Consider the following 6000-nt stretch of genomic DNA (forward strand, 5'->3'; position numbering starts at 1 on the left):
GTGATTGTGTCATGTTTATCAAAATAAAACTAATAAAAAAACGTAGACCCCACTACATTGGTATTTAAATAATATAGGCTTATGTTGAACTTTTTTCTTGTACAAACAGACGCAGTATTTAGCAGGCTACATAAAGTTTGGAAACCTATCTGAAATGTTTGTGTATCTGACAAATATTGCATTTATTTCACTTCATCTGTGGTAGAGTATTCTAATACCACGTGAGCAGAAAGTGTCCAATTTCAGCTCCTCCACTCCTGCACGCTGCAACTCTCGCCAATCGGTTACATCCAGCCGCAGACGTAGTCAAACAAACAAACGTAGTGTTTTCTCTGTTTTTTTCTACACTGGAAAAAGTTTGTCCTAAGGCTGACAAACTTAGAGTGGTTAAAATTTATTTTAAAACAATGTTCCTGGACATTATAACTTCAACGTTTGTATGTGCACTGCACATTTTTACGGGAAACAGCAGACAGATTGCCTACAATGTAGGCTATACGCACAAAAGCTTAAAGGGATAGTTCACCCAAAAATGAAAATTAGCCCATGATTTACTCACCCTCAAGTCATCTTAGGTGTATATGACATTCTTCTTTCAGACGTATACAATCTGAGTTATATTAAAAAAATGTCCTGGCTCTTCCAAGCTTTATAATGGCAATGAATGGTCGTATATTTAGGAAGTTTCTTCGTGTCGCCTATCAAGGCACATGTTACGAATTCACAGTCCTACCCTTTGGGCTCGCACTCAGCCCTCAGACTTTCTGTCTTGTGTGCAGAGGTGGGCTTAGCTCCCCTGAGAATCTCAGGTCAGCAGATTTTGACACACATAGACGATTGGCTTATTATAGCCGAATCGAAGGAGAAAGTGTTGCAGGACACCTGCCGTGTGCTCACATATCACATCTCTCGGTTTCAGGGTGAATGTGAACAAAACAACCTTACACCCAGTCATAGTGTGATTTTCTCATGCAAACTCAGTCTCCATGCAAGGGTCTCTCTCAAGAGTGCTGTCTGTCGCAGTTCAGAGAGGGGGTGGAAGTGCAGTATCGCACATGGCTCAGGCTGCAGGGTCTTATGGCTTCATCTATCCAGGTTTTGCCCTTAGGACTCTGCCCCTGAGAATGAAAGCGTTTATGAAATTGGTTTGCACGGCAGCTCTGCGCCACTGGAAGAGCACAGACTTTTACGCACAGGGAACCCCTCTGGGCACAGTGATGTTGTAAGTCTTGACGACAGATGCGTCCTTAACAGGCTGAGGGCAGGGCAGAGGAGGGCAGAACGGTGAGCGGTTTGTGGCCGAGCAGACTACGTTCAGCGCACATAAATAATTTAGAGCTTGACCATATGGAAAGCTCTGAATTATTTTCTGCCTTGCCTGCAGGGACATCATGTGCTCGCACGCTGTGACAATACCACAGTAATGGCATACATTAATCATCAGGGCAGCTCTAGCTCACAAGTTTTTGGTGTGGAGCATGCAAGTTTTCCTGTCGTGGATTTCTCCACTCGATTTCAGAGAACAGGGGTTAAACTATTGTTATCGTTATTGGTGCTTTAGTTTCGTGATTGTGGTGATTAAAGGACAAGTTCGGTATTTTACACTTAAAGCCCTGTTTACAGATCATTTCTGATGAAATAGAACGGTTAAGATTAAAATTTGGACACATGCTGCTGTCCCGAGAATTTTAGGTTTATTTCGCTTTCCCCAAAACCTCTGGGTGCATAGGTGCACTCGAACATATCCTTCCTAAAACGCATTAAACTTTCGTTTACAAAGAGATGAAACTCACCGAGTGGTCAGGGGTGTTCACTGATATGCTCATACAAAAATCGCTGCAAAAGATGCTTTCCAACAGGTGTTTTACCATTCGTTGTAAAACTGTGGATCTATTTTTCCAAACGTCTCACACCCGTAGATTCTTCCGTTGAGAGCTTGAATAATAGACACTCCAGCCCAGTTGGTGGCGATAATGCACCTTTGCCAATTGCAAGCAAACCGCTGGCATTTCATTGAATCAGAGCCCGTCTACGGAGAGCCTTGGCACTTCCTATTAGCCCCATTGTATCGATCTTGGTTGCAGTTCCAGTAGAATTCCACTGGAGGTGATCGCGGGCGAGTGCAGACTGAATGGGAGTCTATGGGGCTAGACGGCTAAATGTGTCTCTTTCACCCGATTGCCATTGAGGAATCTCAGACTTTATTGTAGGTTTTGCAAGTTCAACATGGGTTATAGGTCGAAAGTTGAATGAACGAGTACTTATTTCTTTTCGATTTCTTACAGGTTGAGTTGTTGTTGCCCATAACACAGCATTCTGACGTCATTGACATTTTAAAAGACTTTTTAAACCAAATAAGTGGCTCTAAAAAATCTAACACCCAGCAATGTGTAATTTCTTTGCATCTCCTTTCGAATACAACATTCAAATTACTAGACAAAAAATTATATCCTGAGAAAAGTGGATTTTGAGGGTTTTTCGCCATAGACCTCCATTCATTCTGCACTCGCCTGCGAGCGCCCCCGCATGGACAGAGACGTGTTACTGCAGCCAGTCCAGAAACCGGAAGTAAGCAGAGAGTGCCAATTCTCTTCCTATTAGACATTCTCTGATTGAATACACAGAAGAAGCAGAAGAAGAAGCGGCGGAGTAATACCAGAGCCCGTCTACGGAGAGCCTGCCCACTCCCTATTAAGCCCTATTGTACCGAATTTTGGCTGTAGTACCACCAGAGTTCCACTGGGGGCGATCGCCATGAGTGCAAAATGAATGGGAGTCAATGGGGCTAGACAGCTAAATTTGTCTCTTTCACCCGACTGCCGTTGAGAAATCTCAGATCTGATTGTAGATTTTGCAAGTTCAACATGGGTTTTAGGTCGAAAGTTGAATGAACGAGTACTTATGTCGTTTTGATTTCTTACAGGTTGAGTTGTTGTTGCCCATAACACGCTAGCATTCTGCTAATGACGTCAGCATTCTGACGTCATTGACATTTTGAAAGACTTTTTAAAGCAAATAAGTGACTCTAAAAAAGCTAACACCCAGCAATGTGTAATTTCTTTGCATCTCCTTTCGAATACAACATTCAAATTACTGGACAAAAAATTATATCCTGAGAAAAGTGGATTTTGAGGGGTATACCGCCATTGACCTCCATTCATTCTGCACTCGTCCTGTGAGCGCCCTCATATGGAATCAGAGTGGAACTGCAACCAGTTCAGAAGCCGGAAGTGTAGTGAGAGTGAAACTTCTCGCCATATTAGACATTCTCTGGTAATACCGTACCTCACACAGCTCTTTCAATACAAGTCAATGGAGTTGGACAAAAACTACGATAAAACCTGTTGGAAAGCATATTTTGCAGCGATTTTTGTATGAGCATATCAGTGAACACCCCTGACCACTCGGTGAGTTTCATCTCTTTGTAAACGAAAGTTTAATGCGTTTTAGGAAGGATATGTTCGAGTGCACCTATGCACCCATTCTGTAGGTGGGGGGGAAAGCGAAATAAACCTAAAATTCTCGGGACAGCAGCATGTGTCAAAATTTTTATCTTAACCGTTCTATTTCATCAGAAACGATCTGTAAACAGGGCTTTAAGTGTAAAATACCGAACTTGTCCTTTAACATGCAAACTGCATAATAAACATGCATATATTCTTGAATATACAAGAAAAATATTTAAAGAAATAGTGTCCCTTTAATTAAAGACCATATATGCTCTGAAAGTGTAAACCCATTGACCACAGCACAATTAAGTTTAAAGCCTTTATCTGAGGCCGTCTGGCGAGCAGGGGTGCCGTGTAAAAACTCCTTCAAACATTTTAAAATTGCTAAAATGTGTAAAAAATTATTCATTATGTAGCCTACCATCAATCTTGGATGTCTCTAATAACAACAACTAACGCACACAAATGTATAATAAAAATGTAAATCGTAAGTTTTCGGCGTTTAATTGCGGGGTGCTGTATGATTTCATTCCTGTGCTTCATTCCCAGTGCACAAAGCTGCCTCTTTTTCATTGGTTGTTGCGCTTACGGTCAAATCACACGAAAAGTCTGTGTTGCCACGTATTCACATAAATTCAGACTTTGGTTATGTCCCTGCTGTCAACGATAACGCATGCGATTAATGTTTTTTCAGTTTAGCGTATTAAACATATTTAACACAATTAACGCAGCATCCGTTTTTTTTTTTCTGTGATCCTTTGGCTAGCGTTACATTATATGATCACGTTCTTCTTCATGCAAATACTTGTAAACCTTTAAAGCGACAAGACAAAAGAGAACGCGCTGTTTTGTCCAGCTGACACACATGACAGGAAGACACGTGCCAGAATCGACTCTCTCGCACTTGAACGAATAATAACAGAAAACTAGATAAAAAAGTTTGTAGACGAACTTTAAGTTGTCATGAAAAAAAGCCTTGCCAGAAAGTTTGATGAAGTTTTAAAAGCCTGAAGTTTGAAGGTGTTTAGTTTTAAATAGTTTAATTTTTAGTTTAGCAGGCTAATTATAAAAGTTTGAATGCTTTCAGTTTGAAATAGTTTAAGTTTTAGTTTAGTTGTTTTAAAAGTATGAATGTTTTCAGTTTGAAATAGTTTAAGTTTTAGTTTTAGTTTAGTAGTTTGAAGTTTGAAGTTTGAAGGTCTAGTCTAGGGTTAGGGTTAGCTAATGGAGTCTAAAGGGGGTCGCACACCGGACGAGAAGCGCAGCGCCACGTCTTTAAGATTCGAACACATTATTATGACCGCCGCTAGCGTAGCTAGCGAAAGCGGTCATATAGGGATTGTCAAAGTTTTTTTTTTTCTTTTTTTTCTGTCAATCTACTGAATTTTCCGTCAACGATACCAGGGACACCGAAACACCGGGGAACATGAAATTTGGTGAGCATGTAGCCCCACTAGACTTTTACGGAAAAATTTCGTTTGGTCCCCGGGGGCCACTCCCCCCCCCCCCCCCCCCCCGCGCTGGGCCCCCCCAAACCCAAAAAATGCAGTTTTTCCTAAATAACTACTTGAACCGTGGAACCGAGGATGAAGAAATTTTTATGGTATGTTGGTCTTAAGGGCCCACATCAACCTAGCCCATAATTACTCATTTGTGATTTGCGCCCCTCCCATAAAAAATGAAAATGCAATATTATTCTGCTTTAATCGCCCCTATCTTCAGTGGAAATGTTCAGAACTGCACCATATTTCATGTGTATGATTAACTTGACATCCTCTGGGGGTATGCTAAGTTTCGTAGAATTTCATCCATGGGGGGGTATAAAATAAATTCATTTATGTGCACATTTAGTGACTGTACACTCATCGGCCTGTAGATGGTGCTGTTGAGCGAAGGGTTGCTGGTTTAGGATGATACTGTCACACACACACACATGCAGGAATACAAACAAACACAAGCATGCACACACACTGACATCCACACGCACAGACACACACCCATACACACACATACAAATCCACATGCACAGACACACACACACAAACACACATGCGCACACACAAACACACACACATACACACACACACAGACAGACATGCACATACTACTACTTTTTATAGGTATATACATAAACACGCAATACAGCCAAATTGCTCCACGTCATTTATTTTTGTGGAAAGCCAGTGCAGGCCTGAGCGGCGGTCATATTTTGTACCGCCATGCGGTACATCTAGTTCTCTATCAGTGTACACACACCGGCGGCGCCATTCGGCGTCTGTCCGCGGCGCCCAGCTACGGCTCAGGACCTTGTTCAAAATCCTGCCGCGACACAGAGCGCCATACATAGTTTTATATTAAATGTAGCCTACATTTATTTGTCTCAAATTGTTGTTAATGTTTATGCTGACTTCACCCTGTGCTGCAATATACATTTATTTTTACATTAATTTACAGAAATCAGCTGCGTGGATGAAAACTGCTGATGTTATCGGATTTTCAGGTGATAGCCTATTCTCAATTCATTCAGTTAACGGACGCTCTGAGGTAAAGT

The sequence above is a fragment of the Rutilus rutilus genome (assembly GCF_951802725.1).
Source record: "Rutilus rutilus genome assembly, chromosome: 17".
Taxonomy (NCBI): domain Eukaryota; kingdom Metazoa; phylum Chordata; class Actinopteri; order Cypriniformes; family Leuciscidae; genus Rutilus; species Rutilus rutilus.